This window comes from Lissotriton vulgaris, chromosome 3_1 (assembly GCF_964263255.1).
Source record: "Lissotriton vulgaris chromosome 3_1, aLisVul1.2, whole genome shotgun sequence".
Taxonomy (NCBI): Eukaryota; Metazoa; Chordata; class Amphibia; order Caudata; family Salamandridae; genus Lissotriton; species Lissotriton vulgaris.
Genome location: NC_141689.1, coordinates 1,865,012,840 through 1,865,032,001, shown reverse-complemented (window position 1 = coordinate 1,865,032,001; position 19,162 = coordinate 1,865,012,840).

Here is a 19,162-nt window from a genome sequence, read left to right as displayed (position 1 = left end):
AGCCGGCTGTGCTTACGCTAACCTAATTGTGGTACCATTTCCAAGACAGCACATCCCTCGGAGTGTGCTTAAAACAGGCATGTTCAAAAAGTATCACGAAAGCGCGATACCGTAAAAATGGCACTTACAGTACTTCACACAAACGTGCCGCTCAGAGGAAAAAAAACAAAATTAGAGAAACATCTCTACATGCCTGCCTATGTGGAGTGCACTACACATATATTCAAAGTTCACAAATTCACAAATGTTATCTAACTCAAATCAAAGTCATAGGTCACAGGACTTCGGCAAGCGTCCAAGGACTACCTTACCGATCACAAATCATAGAACTTCAGTAAGCGTCCGCAGACTACCTTACCGATCACAAATCTTACCCAAAGCCTCAAAGGTCCAGATTCCAACTGCCAAGGTCTTTTAATCGAATCAGCCAAACGGCACTTTATCCAGCAACACAGACGATCGAAAACTCAGTCGGAGACCGGCGCCACCTGGAAGGTCAGATCGGAAGGAAAGGAAGAAACACCGTGGGTGCCAAGACTCGGGTCACTCAGTGGCAGCGCGCGTCCATGGCGAGTGTCCAAACCTTTGTCACGACCTCTCCTTCGGGCATCCGAGTCGCCGATGAGTCCCTTTGTGGTCGCCAATTTGTAGTATCGGGTTCCCAAGGCCTACATGCTCCGAAGATAACCCACTTACATCTAAAGAACTGTTGGCACGGAAACTGAAAAATTCAAAGAACAAGTTTATTAAGATCCCATGGGGTGGTGGTACATTCCTACAGCACCCTTCGGTAATGCAAGAAGTATCACACCGAACATCGGTGTGACTTGCTCTTTTATACAATTTGCAGGTAATAAAACAATAGGCGGTACAAGGTTACAAAGCGTTATGTACATATATGGTCATCTTTGGAACACAGCCAGCTCATTGGAGGGGTTACAACTCCGCTGGTCAGTTTAGGCGGCACATTCCAGAGGGGTGACTGGTCAGTGGGGACTGCGCATGTACGGGCTTGACCAGTACTAAAAATAGCCTGTTGCTGGGCAAACTCGAGTGGTCAGTGGCACGGACAAAGGACTAAAGGCCATGCTGGCCACGAGGCCGCTTATGATCTAAGATGGCCGCCGTAACACACAAAATGGCGTTTCCGAGTATGGCCAAGTTAAACGGGAAAACGTGTAGCACAGCTAAGCGCTAACTCGGCCATCGCCAAATTACGACACCACTTATGTGGTTGGGCCTAATGCCCGCTACAGGAACAGATGAAACGAGGTCAATGTGAATCCCCATGTAAGGGCTACCATTGACTTTGTTTTGATCCGCAATTTTGGTGTGGCTACCCTATGTGGAAAAAAAGTTATGGAGCCCTGAGTACGAACTACCCCACATAGACAGAAACAAGCTCATCACTGGAGGGGAAAAGGCCCAGCAGTAAAGGGGTGAAGATAAAGATATCCTATTATATTTTACTGCATTGTAATTGCATTCTATAGCGCTGACTACCCCTGATGAGGCGTCAAAGTACTTTTTCGGCGAGTAGTATGATACTCCGGAACTCATAAGGATTAGTAGTGAATAAGGATATTGAAATATTGAATTAATTTGAACAGTGGATATGTTAGTCTGTTATTTGGATTGAGAAGGATAGTGGAGGCATAGAAGAGGGAAAGGTTTGCATTTATATAGCGCTTGCTACCACTGATGATGGGGTTGAAGCGCTTTCCGGACCATGCTACTCCGGAACCTGGTACATATACTTTCAAATTTGGAGATCGGAATTTTCCTTCCTGCTTCTTTGCTTCATTATATTGGGTGCATTTCTGCAAATGAGAAGTATTGGCAAATGTGTAATCCCATTTTTTTAAGCATTTTTCTACAATCAGAGATACTTTTTTTGACAGACTTAGTGTCTCGTGAAAATCCAATTCTCCTTACATTCATCAGGAAAACCACGTATTAAATGTAGTGATCTCTATACTTTACCAAATAATGCCTATGAGTACCTTTAGAAACGTTGACTGAAATAAGTACCAGAGCGGAAACAGAAGCAAAGACTGCTAGGAACAAGAACAAATATCTCTGAGTAGAGCAATTACATTTTTTGGCATTGCATTTTACAGTGACTACAAATGTTTTGGTGATGAACCACTTTCACACAGAAGTGACCGGAGTTTGACACCAGGAGGACAGCTGTTTAATATAGCTTGAGTTTTCAGAGTTCATTCGAGTATGTAAATAACAGAGCTGATAATGAGGGCACTGCAAGTTGTAAAAGATACTTCAATGGAATGTCACGGGTTCATCTTAGATCATTTACAAAAAACGGTTTGGTTTCTTAGCTAAAAATATGCAAAACAACATGAAAGCATGTAAATGTCCTAATTACCACTGACTGTGCACTGGTCATATACATATCAGTCTGGTAGATCTTGTTTCAACAGACTTATCCTCTCATGAAAATGACCAGCTAAGCACTTGTAAACCCCAGTGTCCTCTCTGTAGGATGTTACTCGAGTACAATTTTCTAAATCAAATTAGAGCAAAGTGACAGGTAGGCTCAAGGTTTCCGTGATACATGTATAGCACACTCGTGTCTTGCACACAACGTATTTGGAGAGCGGTGTGACACTAAACATTGATTGGGTACGATCTTTAGGTTAGTAGAGTTCGGTGATATTTGGGTTGCTATTGTGTAATGATGAAATAATCTTTAAAGAAATGGGTCTTTAATTCATGTCTGACTTCCAGGAGGACACGGGGAACTTCTGATGTTGACACAGTTGCTGTGGGTGGGTAGATTTATAAGGCCTACCTCCTGGTTCTTTTGCATTTCTTGATCGCCATTCTGGCGATGTCCTGGCTTGTACTTTGGTGCTACCACCCTGAAGCAGTTAATTTCTTGGCATAGGTACTGGGGGCAGTTTCTGATAACATTATAGGTGGTGCTGCTGGTCTTGAAGATGATAAGGGTCTCTAGGGGGAGCTAGGGTAGCTCCCTCAGCGTTGGAGTGATATAATCAAATTCATCAAACCTTTGATGAAATGTGCTGCAGCATGTAGAGGGAAGACTTTTTCTATGTTCATGTTGGATAAACAGGCTTGAATCTGTCGTTGTGTGGTGCTGTTGTCAATACGAGGGAATTCTGCTGTTTTCAAGTCCATCTTGCTTTGGGTAGACACTTGATATCCAGATCTGGATAAAATGAAGGAGACTTTCACTCATTGGTGTGGTAAAATGAATGCATATACGAACATATGGCCCAGAATCAATATCAGGAGATCATAGAAATATATTAATCAAACCTATGATTTGATTTTGCGTTTTGTAAAGCGCAGCGTATGCCCGAGGGCGTCTTGGCGCTAGCCTAGTCTGGGAGACTCAAGTACCAACTGAACCCCTTTGGGATGATTAATTAGTTTTTAAATAGCCAGGTCTTGAGTTGACTTCTAAACCTCATCAAGGAGTTGCTGTTTTTAATCTGTAGGGGGAGTGAGTTCCATACCTTGGCCGTCTCCATGATAAATCTCCTCCCGCCCCAGCGTAACTGTCTGTACCTTGGCACTACAAGTAGGTGAGACTGAGCTGATCTTAAATTTCTGGCAGGTACATATTTCCTAAGTTGGGTTCTAAGGAAGAGGGGTCCTTTCCCCTGCAACGCCTTAAAAGCCAGGCACTGTGACTTAAATATGATTCTCTTATGCACCGGTGACCAGTGGAGATTCTTTAGTCGCTCAGTTATTGGTTCGTATTTAGGAATGTCCAGTATCAGCCTAGCCGCTGCATTCTGCATCCACTGGAGTCTAATCAGAAGCTGCTTCTGCAGACCAGTTTACAGCGCATTTCCATAGTCTAACCTTGACATGGCTAACGCTGTTACGACCGTTTTCAGTGCATCCATAGGTATAAATGGGCGGATCTTCCTGATTACTTTAAGAATCCCCCAAAACACTGAGGAGAGTTTGTTGATTTGACCTTCAAAGGTCAGTCTTTGGTCAAATATGACCCCCAGATTTCTCACCTCAGACACTGGTAATGGACAATCACCTAGATCCTCCGGCCACCATTTTGGGGACCAAAAGGAGGTATGGTTACCGAGTAACAAAACCTCAGTCTTCTCACTGTTCAATTTGAGGCAGTTCCTCTGCATCCAGCAGTTAATTTGCAGCATACAGGTGTTGAAACGTTCTGCCGTCTCCTCGACATTATCTGATACCGAGATCACAATTTGTGTGTCATCGGCATAAGATATGACCGAGAATCCACATTGTCTAATGATTTCTGCCAGCGGGGCCACATAAACATTAAAGAGAGTAGGGCTCATAGACATGGCAGCTCGAAGTATTTGGAGGTATTACCATCCATCTCCACCATAAACGTTCTATTCTTTAAGAATGAAGTCAAGAGCTTAATGGCACTCCTATGGAATCCTATTTCAACCAATCTCTTGATCAAAATTTGGTGATTGACCGTATCGAAGGCCGTCGATAGGTCTAATAAGATCAAGGCGGCCTTCTTACCCTTGTCCAAAGTTATTCTTAGCTCTTCAGCAGCCATTACCAGTGCCGTCTCTGTTCCGTGACCTTCCCTGAAACCATACTGGGAATGGTCTAGAAGTTCACCTTGAGCTATAAAAGACGTGATCTGTCCATTAATCAGTTTTTCCAGCACCTTAGCGCCGAAGGGGATCCTGGATATTGGTCTATAGTTCTTAGGTGCTGTTGGGTCCAAGTTTGTCTTTTTTAATAGTGGCCTGACTGAAGCCGTTTTCCATACCTCGGGATAGATGCCTACCTGGATAATTTCTGAGAAGACTCTCCTGAATTGTCTCCAATAATTTCTGGACATAGATGAACAATTTTTGGGGGACAGGGATCTGATGGAGCCCCTGACTTTGTTGATTTTATTACTTGTACGACCTGATCTTCTGAAGGCGGGAGAAAGGAAAACCTTGAATCATTGGGTAACTGGTATGACCCCAGTGAAATTGTTATTTCTGCTGGTTTATTTGTATTTTCCCTGAATGTTTTATATACCTCCTCCACTTTATTAACAGAAAACTCTCCAATCATGTTACAGAATTCAGGATTGTCTATTTTTTGGGAAGTCTCTGGAAGTTTGGCTAGTTTTTTCACTGTGGTGAAAAGCTCCTTGCTACAATTTTTAGACTCTAAATTTTTTGGGTAAAGTAATTACTCTTTTCCTTGAGGATCAACTTTTTATAGTCAGATAGACTCCTAGCATAATCTTCTTTCTTTGCCTCCGAATTATCAACTCTCCAAGTTCTTTCCAACTTTCTACATACTTTTTTCTGTTCTCTTAATTTGTCCGTGAATCAAGGTTCAGATGGCTTCTTCCTTTTTGATCGAAGCCGTTTATTAGGGACATTTGTGTCCACCGCAGCTTTGATCAAAGCATTTACGTTGTTAACCATATAGTTAACATCCAAAGCTTGGACAGGTTTAGTTGTTTTTAATTGAGCTTGAAAATCTGTGGGGTGGATTTTGCTCCAATCCTGATATACAACTGTGCCCTGAATGGCTGAAGGTGTTGTTAGTTGCTTGGCACCTGATATTGTAAATGTAATCGCTTTGTGGTCAGACCAAGTCACTGGGATAACTTCCAGTAGCTCTATCTTATTGTTAGATGTAAATATTCCATCTAATGTGTGTCCTGCCTTGTGCGTGCCTTGATTGATCAACTGTTTTAAGGAAAAACTAGTAATTCCATCAATAAAAGTAGCAGTATTTTTGTCTTTTAACTTTTCCAAATGGAAGTTAAAATCCCTGAGGACTGTGTAGTCTGTGCTGTTTACACTATCCTCCAGGAACGGACTGATGCTTTCCAGCAGCGAGGTTTGGGCTTTAGGCGGGCAGTATAGTAGAAGCCCTCTGAAAGTGTAGTTGTTATTAATTTTTATTGAAAAGGGCAGAGTTTCGCACTCATGCAAGCCACTGCTCAGCCCCCCGTTATTTTCAAGCCTTCCCTCGTGATAATTGCGAGTCCACCTCCTCTTTTGTTCCTTCTGTCTACTCTGATCATCTTATATTGAGCAGGTAACGCAAAAAACAGATCCTGATCCGAGGTTGCGTCCACCCAAGTCTCTGTTATGAAGGCAATATCTACTTGAAGCATCTCTATCAGTTCCGCTACCTCGACCCCATGTTTCACCAATGAATGTGCATTAATTAGTAATGCTTTGACCCCCACATCCCCCTTCCTGGCAAGCTTATTATTCCTACTATTCATTTTGAGGTTACTCTGTAATTCGTATCTAAGCCTAAGGTTACAGTACTCACAGGATTTAGGTTCTGTCCTTAGATCCGGGAATCTATGGCTGCAAGTCCTGGGTCCCTTTCCCAACCTTAGCAATTCCTCCCGTGTGTATATTCTCGGGGTATGTGTGCTTGCCGTAACAAGGGCAGAGGTTTGGGCACTAGGCACGAATCCAGTCGTGTAATTGCCATTTTTTATCCCCCCCCGCCTGAACGACTAGCGCGCTCACCCGACTCCACCCAAAATGGCGGTGCCGCGGCTGTGAGCGTCCCCTGGTAGTGAAAAAGCCCTTCAAGGCGTCAGCTCAGTGCACGATCAGGTAATTACAGTTTCTACAAATTTTACAATTCTAACAGTGTGTTTCCACGTTTAAAATCAGCTGGGTAGTTCTTTAAAAATAATCCACATGAACCGTCAGGTTTTAAAACAATTGAAAGAAGTATTATCAATACCTAGTCTTCCTGCACGATCTCTCCCGGCTCACGCCTCAGGAGGATTGTCAGACTAAGACTATGGGCCCGATTCACAGAACTAACTTAAGACAAAATCCTAAACTTACTACCATTTTCGTATTCACAGAAGGCACTTACTCATTTTGGTATTCACAGAAGACACTTACTCATTTCGGTACTCACAGAAGTTAGGAGTCCTAACTTTAGGACTCCTAAATGCCTTCTGTGAATACCGAAAGTCCTAAAGTTAGGATTTTTCTCAATTTAGTAGTAGTAAAGTTAGGACTCCTAACTTTAGGACTCCTAAATGCCTTCTGTGAATACCGAAAGTCTTAAAATTAGGATTTTTATCAATTTAGTAGTAGTAAAGTTAGGACTCCTAACTTTAGGACTCCTAAGTGCCTTCTGTGAATACCGAAAGTCTTAAAATTAGGATTTTTCTCAGTTTAGAAGTAGTAAAGTTGAGAAAGATCCTAATTTTAAAACTTTCGGTATCCACAGAAGGCATTTAGGAGTCCGAAAGTTAGGAGTCCTAACTTTACTACTACTAAATTGAGAAAAATCCCAATTTTAAGACTTTCTGTATTCACAGCAGGCATTTAGGAGTTCTAAAGTAAGGAGTCCTAACTTTACTACTAATAAACTGAGAAAAACCCTAATTTTAAGACTTTCGGTATTCACAGAAGGCATTTAGGAGTCTAAAAGTTAGGAGTCCTAACTTTACTACTACTAAATTGAGAAAAATCCTTATTTTAAGACTTTCGGTATTCACAGAATGCATTTAGAAGTCCTAAAGTTAGGAGTCCTAACTTTACTACTACTAAATTTAGAAAAATCCTAACTTTAAGACTTTTGGTATTCACAGAAGGCATTTAAGAGTCCTAAAGTTAGGACTCCTAACTTCTGTGAATACCGAAATGAGTAAGTGCCTTCTGTGAATACCAAAATGAGTGAGTGCCTTCTGTGAATACCAAAATGGTAGTAAGTTTAGGAATTTGTCTTAAGTAAGTTCTGTGAATCGGGCTCAGTGTGTGCAAAATTATATCTGCATTTTAGATTTCAGTGCAGGGAGAAATATAGGATATTTTTAATTTGTTGTGGAAAACTCCAAAATGCTTCTGGGAGCAATGGGGTGTATTAGACTGAGTACCTCTCTTCTGTCCTATGTTTAGAAATTGTTTGTACACCCCTCACTGCTTAGTGAACACATGCTAATGGTCACTGACGCACACTTCCCTGAAAGCTATACATGAGCATATAAGGAATTTAGAGATGTTAATATTTTGCAGATGGTTACAGAACAATAAAATCCCAATAAGCCCATTCCTTTCCTTGTGCTAATGCTTGGTAGCACAAGGAAAGGAACATCTATTCGCCATCCTGGCCAGTCGTTCTGGCTCCGTTTTATCACATGCTCCAGCCACTCCACTCCTTCATGTATTTGCCCGACAAGCCCCTTTAACAAATAAAAAGACAATATCCATCTGGATGTACAATCCTTTTTTTTGCACCAAGTGAAACATTTGACAGTAAAAGCAAACTATGCATTGACATACTTTAACACATTTCCCACTTTGTATGTGTGCTGTTCAATGCTTCACACAACCAAAGTTTATAAAGTTTGGAGATAATTATACAATACTCCAATTTTATGTCTGCCTCAAGAAGCCATCTTTTTGGTGCAAATCACTGTCTTCAATATTAGTAGATCAGGATTTGCATCAAAACCCATTGGTGGTTGCATGAAATACACATGTGCCACCCATGGGACACCCTCTTTACGCAAATTAACATACAAGTCCTAAAAAGCCTTTGCACTGGTTTACGTCATTTTAGTTGGCACTGCACTGGTGCAATGTGTAAGTAAATTTGGGCTTTGCATGCAAGTTGTATTTTGCATGTGACATGACTGTGTTAACATGGCACTAACCACTTGCTCAAAAGCCCATTTATCATTCACAGCAGCATTATATAATTTGTGATGGGTTACAAATGATTCTAAGCACCTCTTAAACATTGCAGTGTGAGTAAAATGTAAGGGTGTTTATGTCCCAGTTACATTTTTGTCAGCGGAAGATCACTTTTGGCAAGGGCTTGAGGTATTTAGCCTTCTAAGTTGAGGTGGTGTTGGCGGTAATTGCATGTATCAGTGGATGTATGCTTTTTGTGTTGGTGTAACATGAAAAGCAGGAGTAGGCAACTGCTTTTCTGCTTGGATTACTTATCTATGTTTTCATTGCTCTGACATTCCCTTGGTCATCTGAGTACTTCCATGTGGTGAGATCATCTGCCAGACAGATAGCCCTCTTTCCTAAGTGATTCACGTACCATATCAGACTATCACCTCAAGCCTCCCTTTCCTGCAGGCACAGATTATGGGAGAGTGACACCATTAATAGCTGTCTGTCACTCCAAACATTCTGAATATAGAGATGGTAATAAGTAGTGAAACCAGGAAGGAGATGTCAGACTAATACAGGTTAACCATAAGTAATTCAGATGGTAGTTCCTTGACCTCATCATGACGATCTATCAAGGTACCTTGATGGGGGACTAATTAAAAAACTGACCAGACTCATGTCATAGAAAAGATAGTTTTGCTGGATACTTCTACCTGCAGATTCCTCACCTCTTGTTCATCCTTCTAGGCGCAAGACTGGTCTGGGAAAATGTTCTCCATAACTCTACTCAATAGTACGGTACGCTGGCTTTGCATTGACGGCGAAAGTGAAGTCCATATGATGTTGCAATAGCAATAAAGCGCCCTCACCATCCAGATGACATAAGTTCCCTTTTTTCGCACCTTGGAAGCAGTACAGAGGTCTCACAAAAATATTTCTCCACCCAAATCTCTAGAGCCTGCACCTCCATAGTGGATATTGAGCAGGGACTTTTGGCCTCCTTCCATCTAGCTGATAACATGCTGACATAGTGGATGTGATGTTATTTGCCTGTTGTTCCTCCACCGAATCTGTTTACTCAGGAAGGTGGCACTTGTTTGTCGCCTGGTGCACAAATCACCAGTTTACCACTTGAATTCATGGCTATCTGAAATTCTTAAGTTAACAACTTCTTTGGCCTAGGAGGGATTTAAACTGGGTACAGTGAAAGGGCATTTATCGGCCTTGTTGGTTTTCCTTTGCCTCCCGAATCAATTATCACTTTTCAAGTCCCCCATTCATTGTTGTATGTTTCTTGAAAAGCCTGACTGCTAGAAAATGGCCCTCTCAAAAGGGTCACCCCAAACGTTTTGCTTTCGCCTCCTCTTTTTGCTGTGCATGTGCTTCTTCCCTAAACATGAGTGCAAACAGTGTATACCCAATTCACCTATTTAATTTACTTGTAAGACCTTTGTAAGGTGGTATTGCATACACCCAGGGACTGTAAGTTAAATGATACTGGTGGGCTGTAGCACTGATAGCACCACTCACAGCAGTAGCCTTTTAAACCTGTCTCAGGCCTGCCACTGCAGTGCCTGTGTGTGCAGTTTACTGCCATGTCAACGTGGCATTGAAAACTACCTGCCAAGCCTTAAACTCTTCTTTTATCACATATAAGTCACCCCTAAGGTAGGCTGTAAGTACGCCTAAGGGCAGGGTGCTATATAAGTAAAAGGTAGGACATGTTCTTTTATGTTTTACATGGCTTAGTAGTGACAAACAGCCTATTTCGTTTTTCACTACTGTGAGGACTACCCCTCTCACAGGCCACCATTGGGAATTCCTTAATACACTTTTGAGCTGTATTTCCTCATCAGAGAGAAGTAGCTTTTTCATGTTTCATATATTTTGAATGGTAATGATAAATCCTCCTTACTGGTTAAGTTGGGTTTAACATTACCGTTTTAGAAATGTCACTTTTCGAGAGTTGACATTTCCCAGTATGTACTGCTCTTTGTGCCTGACAGCCTGTCTCCAATATATGTCTGGGTTTGGTGACAGATATACTTTGTGCATTCCCTCCAGACAGCCTCAAACACACGAAGGTGAGGCTCATCTGCATTCTGAGCTCTCATCTACATTCATCTGCATTCGGATGGATCTTCCAAAACTGGGAGGAATGAAAGGGACTGACACAATTACATAGGTAGTGTCCTGTTCACACACAAAGCACCTATTCCCCGCCACCCACAAGTAGCCTGGCAGAGAGAACCGGGTAGAAAGGGATCCTTGTGCACTTCAGAGAGTTGATTTGAAGTCACCCCCACTTCAAAGGTGCTTTTGGGTATATGTACTTGGTTTCTGACCCCCTGAAATCAGACACTTCTGGATCTTGAACTGAACCTCTGTCAGAAGGACTGCTGTGCTGCTCAACTGGAGTGCCTTTCTGTGAGGACTGCTTTTCTGTGTGTTGCCTTGCTGCCTGCTGCCTGCTGCTCACTGACTCTGCTAAAGGAGAGCTGAACTCTGCCTTTCCCTCCAAGTGATCTCTTAGGGCTTGCTGTCTTGTCTCCTGTTTTTTGAAGTTTCAGGAACACAAAAGACTTCCTGCAATCTTCCCGGGGCTGCTGGACTCTGCCTTCTGTGAGTCCTACATTTTCCTGAGGTGACCTCTCCAAGTTGTGGGCCTCAGAAGTGGGTTCTGCAGCTGTTTTCTTCAGAACCAATGCAACGTCACCACTACGATGAGCGGAACCGACGCATAACCAATTTGACTCCGACGTAGAGGTTGTTTGGCCCAACTACAAAGCTCTGCACAGCTCAACAACAATGCATTGCATTCACGACGATTATTGTCTTCTGATACTTAAGTATTTTAATAGAGCAGGCTTTGAAAGTCTTCACAGACAGGATTGCATAGCACAATGAGCTTAGTATATTTGCCCTGTTTTATCAATATATAACGTCTCGCTGCTACCTTCCTTTGTTGCCATTTCCAGGTTAAATCTACCAAAATATTTTAATTGAGAAGTAGGTCCTCTCTTTCTGTTTTACCTATAGGACTCTGCACTAACTCTTTGTGGTTTAGGGGCACATAAACATAGCCCTGATGAAGGCCTTAGACTATTAGGCTATTGACAAGCAGAAACATGTGGCCATGGCATCAATTTCCATTCAGTGACTCATATAGGTCATCATACCAAAATATGCCTCCTGTTTTTACCCGCTGGTAATTTTTAATAAGAATAGGATACTACCTTAAAGGAGGACACTTTTGTGGTTTATTCAAATGCTTTTTTAACCTAATAAAACGGATCACAGCATTATCCAGAAAAAATAAGAAACATTCAACAACTCCCTCAGTTCAGCCCTTGCCTGAGGTTGAGTCCGCCCTGGTAGTACCATCTTACCAGGGTGGGGCAAGGTGACAAATGATGAAGCATGTCACATTACGTGGGAGAGCCATCCTCGTCCAATTCTTGGAATTGCCATGACACTGGGACAGTCTAGACCTTGAAAATTACTTGAAAGCAATAAAGGTTGACATGTATGAGTGCAAAGCTCCAATTGTGGTCGTCAGAAAGGAGTAACTTTCTTCTCCAATGTTCGCAATGCTGATGCAGTGATAGATGTGTAAACGCTATTACATAGGGGATCAGTGACAAAAAGCACGCAAGAGAGCTAATAGACTGAAGGTTCTGGCAAGAATACTCAGGTCTCAATGGTTGTGATGATCGGCTGTTTGAAAGGCCAAACAGATGCTCAGGGTATGAAGGATTATCCTCCTGGATCTTTGACTTGCTTGTTTTTTAAAATGTTTTTACCTTTTATATATTTGATCTGGTCCTTACGCAAAAAGAAGAGTTGTAACTTTCAAGTATGCTGATGACCTCCAGCTGGTGTTTGAAATCGACTCTTCTAACACCTCAGTATTCAACTTTCAATCCACCATGAGCTCTATCAGTGAATGGATGTACGCTAACCAACTGAAACTTAACCCTGACAAAACTGAGCTGATCCTGACCGGAAGCACTGCCAACCCTTGGAACTCTAATTTCTGGCCTCATCTCCTAGGCAGCCCCCGACGCCCAGTAGAATCTGTAAAAAGTCTAGGGGTCATAATCAGCAACGACTTGTCTATGAAACCTCAGATCAGCGCAGTGTTTTCTGCCTGCTTCTTCAACCTATGCAGAATCCGGACGTTCTGCAGATTTCTAACTACTGAGGCCTTGACCTTAGTCACCCTGGCCTTGGTTATCTCACCAGTTGATTATGCCAACTCGCTTTATGTTGGTATTCCGGCATACCAACTTTACCGTTTGCAGTTATTGCAAAACCAAGTTGCCAGGCTCATTTTCCATCAACCAGATACCAACATGTCCTTCATCTGGTGAAGAGCCTCCACTGGCTTTCGGTGGCTCAACGCTGTGCTTTCAAACTGGGCTGTACCATCTTCAAAGCCCTTGCCAGGAACGGCCCAGCATTCATCTCGTCAAGGATCCATTGCTATGCCCCCTCTCGCGAACTTTGCTCCTCCCATCTGAATCTGCTTACCACCCCCACTTTCAAACGCAAAAAACATGGTGGCCTCAGTTTCTTGTTCCTGGCCCCTCAATTCTGGAACTCTCTCCCTACTGGACTGAGGTCAGTAGCATCCTACGCCCAATTCAGAACTCTTCTTAAGAGCCTTCTGTTCTCTCAGGCATAGGAGTAAGCTTCTGTTATCGTGTAAACTGTCGCCCTTCCGCTCTCCGCGCTATGAAACCGCTTGGTGTAAGTACGCTTAACAAATATTTTTAACATAACATAACATATGTAGCTCCTTAATATTACATTGTAAACAAATTAATATGTGAATGGAGTCTATGTAAATATATCGTCATGGCACATATTTCTGAAAACATAGTTCTAGGAACTAGGCCACAGTTATTTAGATTCATGGTTGTATCAATCATTTTAGCTTACGGTGGGGTGAGCTTACTCTCTTGTGGATTTTTTTGTCACCGATCCCCCATGTAATAGCGTTTACGCATCTATCGCTGCATCAGCATTACGAACATTGGAGAAGAAAGCTACTCCTGTCTGACGACCATAATTGGAGCTTTGCACTCATACATGTAAACCTTTATTTCTTTAACTCATTGAGTGCTGCCATCTGCCCTGCCGCGAAAAAACGGCGGCGGTTCACGGGTTAAAGTGACTTTCAAGGTATTTAGGTTAGTATCATTTTTCTGCGTTATATCATCATTGCATGCATTTATAAATCATTCTACTACTTCGACCTAGGTCTGTGTGAAAGTTTCCAGTATGAGTGTTTGTCCTGAGTCAGCTTTTAAATGCCTGCCTTCAGTCTCTGTCGGTTTTTAAACATAGGGTCCAGATTTACAAATAGGTTGCCAAAAGTGAAGCAAACCTTTCTATCATAACTGTGTGTCAAGGGGGCATTCCATTAGTGGTGCCTGGTTGTTCTTATGCATCCATCCATGGCTTGTGACTAAATCCTTATTTACAAAATCCTACGCCTCCGTGAGTAAGCCATAACAATGGGAAATGTTTTCATTTCTCCTTGTTATTTTCTCTTTGCATGTATGCTACAGGAAGGGGTCCTGCAGCACACATACAAAGTGGGACCCCTTTCTGTACAGAATTATGCTTCCTGCTTACCACAAGACAGGCACCCTTGCAGTATGGCCAACTGGCCTTCTCAAGGAGGGCTCAAATGTCTTGTGTCCAGAATGTCAGGGCGCGCTGCCACGCAGCGTGAGTCAGGGGTGCGCCACAGGTGCAAACCTAAACGTTGCAGATGCCCACTACTTGCTGGGCAGCTGGGTACAGTAACAGGGCCTAAATGTTGCTGGCACTGAGTGCTGCGCCGCTGTAGAAGGCCTGCCACCTCTGTGCCATCTCCGTCCCACACAGGGACTCTCTCTCTCTTGGCGCCTAAACGGTGCAGCTGCCCACTAATTGCTGGGCAGCTGGGAATCAATAAAACTGCGACAGGGCCCTCACCGACCCTAGAACAGAACTGCGCCAACTGTTGGAGCCATCTGGCTCTGGACATCCATATTGCGCTAAAATGGGGGGAGCACTCCATGGTCGTGGGAGCCTCGAGGCTCTAAACACAAATGCCCCCAGGGAGCCTCGTGGGCTCTAGACAACGTTGTGGCGACCCACTGCCATCCAGGGCCTCCCTAAAAGCACCACCAGGAAATATGCCCCTAACTGAACACATCACAGGCCTTCTAGCCCAAGGAACAATTCTCCCCACATTGGAGCGGCCCACTGACACACGGGGCCGCTCTGACGTAGTGCCTCGCACCGGCACCACAGCAATCCATTGGCTCCATTGTGGAGCAGAAACAGAACTACCCCTGCAACACCCGGCCCAGCCCTGACTCACCGGACCTCGGGTGGTGCTTCTCTGGGCAGGCGGCGCGGGACTTCTCTGCCGGGGCTCCCTCCGGGACACAAGAGCCCCGCAACACCTCTGCTCTTCCACCATGCGGCAGGGGCCAAGCACCGACAACGTGCCTCGGGCACCCGGCGCCGCAAGATTGCCTTACTGCCACAGTGGGGCTCTCCCTCTCTTCCCCTGGTGCCGCGGGCGGGGCTCCTTCCTCAGGGGAGCCTCGCTAGGCTCATGGACCTCTCTCTCGTGCGGCAGGCAGGGCTGCCAATCCCTACGCAGCCCTTCCGACGAGCCTCCTGGATCCGGGGCTCTGGCACCAAAAACAGCGCGGCCCGGGGTCGCGGCTGCGGCCAATAGCAGCACGGCCCTGGGGTGGGGAGGAGGAAAAGCACCTCACTGAGTATCCCCGGGCCGGCGGCGGTGATGTCTTCTGGCCAAACGAGGAGTGGGCTCCCTTGAATTAAATAACAATGATGCCGGCAAGGTCCCTAGCGGGGTGGGCACCCATTATGGGTCAACAAAGGGGCAGGCACACGGCAAAACACGGCGTGGGCAGCCGCGAAGGGAAATAAAAGCGCTACCAAGCACTTAAAGGAAGAATCCAGCGCTCCCAGGCGCTAGGTAAAATAAAGCGCTCCCAAGCGCTATAAGTAAAATAAAGCAACAAAGTCCTTCAGGAGTCCAGGACATAAGGTGGAGCACAGCAGCTCCCAGAAAAAGGAAGTCCATTAGGTATCCAGGGGCTGGGCAGGGCCCAGGGAGGCAAGCCTTCCCCTGGGCCCAAGCAGCAGCAGGCCCCTGGCAGGATTCAAGTAGCAAGACAAGAACATTTTCAGAGTGTCGCAGCACCCTTTTTATACCCAAAATCCTTTGTCTAGCAGGGTGCAGGCAGTGCGAGAACCAGCCACAACTGGTTATGGGGAACTCCTTTCACTGGCCAGGATAGGGACATCAGACGCACCACAGGGGGCGGAGCCAGAATTTTGGAGGGAAAACCCAGCCCTATTCAAGTCCCAGGTGCACCCCTCCCCTCACATCAGCATGCTAATCTCTCCACTCACCACCGGGCAGACCCATCCAGACTCTTGGAGCCAGGCTCACCAGCCAGCTCCAGCCAATCACACGCCAGACACAAATTACACAAACATGCCAACTTCTAGAAGTGATTCAGAAAAGGGGGTGGTGATGAACAGAGTGTCTGAATTAAGCAGACCACTCTTACCTAGTCCAAAGATCAGGGCTTGATCCATCACCGTTTTTTAGCTCACTGCACCATCACAGCTCAGAACCTGGCTACATGCAAATTAGTCTGTTCCTCTCCCAGTGCATGATGGGAACAGGGCAAACCAAACTACCAAGCCAATTCCTGTACTGGGAAGAAAACAAGCTTCCGGGGACCGGTTTCTGGCATTTCAGCCGTCGTCGGCCCGGCTTGCTTGAATCCTGATGGTGCAATGAGCAAGGGACTCACATCTGAGTATACCCTTCCACGCTTATGGTGGACAAAATTATTCAGAAAAGGGGGTGGTGATGAACAGAGTGTCTGAATTAAGCAGACCACTCTTACCCAGTCCAAAGATCAGGGCTTGATCCATCACCGTTTTTTAGCTCACTGCACCATCCCAGCTCAGAACCTGGCTACATGCAAATTAGTCTGTTCCTGTCCCAGTGCATGATGGGAACAGGGCAAACCAAACTACCAAGCCAATTCCTATACTGGGAAGGAAACAAGCTTCCAGGGACCGGTTTCTGGCATTTCAGCCGTCGTCGGCCCGGCTTGCTTGAATCCTGATGGTGCAATGAGCAAGGGACTCACATCTGAGTATACCCTTCCACGCTTATGGTGGACAAAATGATTCAGAAAAGGGGGTGGTGATGAACAGAGTGTCTGAATTAAGCAGACCACTCTTACCCAGTCCAAAGATCAGGGCTTGATCCATCACCGTTTTTTAGCTCACTGCACCATCCCAGCTCAGAACCTGGCTACATGCAAATTAGTCTGTTCCTGTCCCAGTGCATGATGGGAACAGGGCAAACCAAACTACCAAGCCAATTCCTATACTGGAAAGGGAACAAGCTTCCGGGGACCGGTTTCTGGCATTTCAGCCGTCGTCGGCCCGGCTTGCTTGAATCCTGATGGTGCAATGAGCAAGGGACTCACATCTGAGTATACCCTTCCACGCTTATGGTGGACAAAATGATTCAGAAAAGAGGGTGGTGATGAACAGAGTGTCTGAATTAAGCAGACCACTCTTACCCAGTCCAAAGATCAGGGCTTGATCCATCACCGTTTTTTAGCTCACTGCACAATCCCAGCTCAGAACCTGGCTACATGCAAATTAGTCTGTTCCTGTCCCAGTGCATGATGGGAACAGGGCAAACCAAACTACCAAGCCAATTCCTATACTGGGAAGGAAACAAGCTTCCGGGGACCGGTTTCTGGCATTTCAGCCGTCGTCGGCCCGGCTTGCTTGAATCCTGATGGTGCAATTAGCAAGGGACTCACATCTGAGTATACCCTTCCACGCTTATGGTGGACAAAATGATTCATAAAAGGGGGTGGTGATGAACAGAGTGTCTGAATTCAGCAGACCACTCTTACCCAGTCCAAAGATCAGGGCTTGATCCATCACCGTTTTTTAGCTCACTGCACCATCCCAGCTTCATCACCACCCCCTTTTCTGATAACTTCTCGAAGTGGCACTTCCACACTAGACACAATCATGCCGCATATATCATCGCGCAGCATTCAATCTCACGAGTTCTCACATACCAAACTCGACCCTGCACTCTCCACACAACAGGAACTACCATTGTCACACATATTCCCCATGCATTTCTATGGAAGGGCAGGTCACTCTCACCACACACACAGAGAGCGCACGCACTTTACACTGAACTACAGTGAAAAAGCGCGCAGAGACCTAAAATCACCAACACCAGGTTGCGGAAATAGGCTAGGAAAAAGCAAAAAGTTTCCGGGTGAACCTGCCAAAAGTGCCGGGTCCAACAGTGGCTGTTTAAAGTGTCTTGTTTTCCTGTAATAAATCTACTTATCGGATCCACTGCTGTAAATGTAAATGTCTTGTATTTGTATAGCGCGAACAGTAACCCGTAAGCATCCCGGTACTTGTACTCCTACCACAAGGGAACTCCTCCTGGCTTTTCCACTGATGACATCACTGATGGCATCCTAAATGACATCACTCATGACATCATCCACGTGATAATCTGATGCACATACTGATGCTCTAATATAAACTTTGATACACCCATTCTTAAATGCAGACTACTATTTTTGAAATCGTACACACAAGAATGCCATATACTACATACCACTCACTATTTTCTAGGTCTACACACACATCCATTCACTTATACTTGTAGTTACTCTACAATACAGGACTATAATATGCACTCTACATATATACATGGAGTCACACTCTGCCACTCATTCATAGAGTTACTCACACTCCTAGTCAGTAAAGCAAAGAACCAATCACATACCCATTTACTCATGTATACAGTTATACGCACACCAACTTTGTTGTTTTTAGACATACCACATCACTTATTTATACAGATACTAACACATATTTGCTGTCTTATACAATTACTGAAATACCACTGAGACATTCATTCACTTACCTTCACACTAACTCACCCATACAGTCCTTCCCAGATAAACCTAATCACCCACTCAGACATCTATGCACAGACTCATACACTCCCCCACACACCCACCCACACAGACACTCAGGGACCCATACAGATACTCAGACAACAAATCAATAACCTATATAGACACTCATGTAGCTATTCAGCAACCCATGCAGTTGCTTACACACCAACGGAGACAAATACAGACTTTTACACAGTTTAGTCACTAACCCATGCTTTCAGTATGGCACGTTCAATCACTCACTTATACAGTCAGTAATGCACATACGAAATAATTCCTTTAGGCACTTGTAAATGCATTCATTCTTCAATGCACCTTAGCGTATATATATAAAACATATTTAACCTTTACAGTAACACACATTCCCTGGATGATGTCATGAGTGATGTCATTTGAGATGTCATAAGTGATTTCATCAGGGATGTCACTGACCATGTCATGAGTGATGTAATTTGTGACATCATC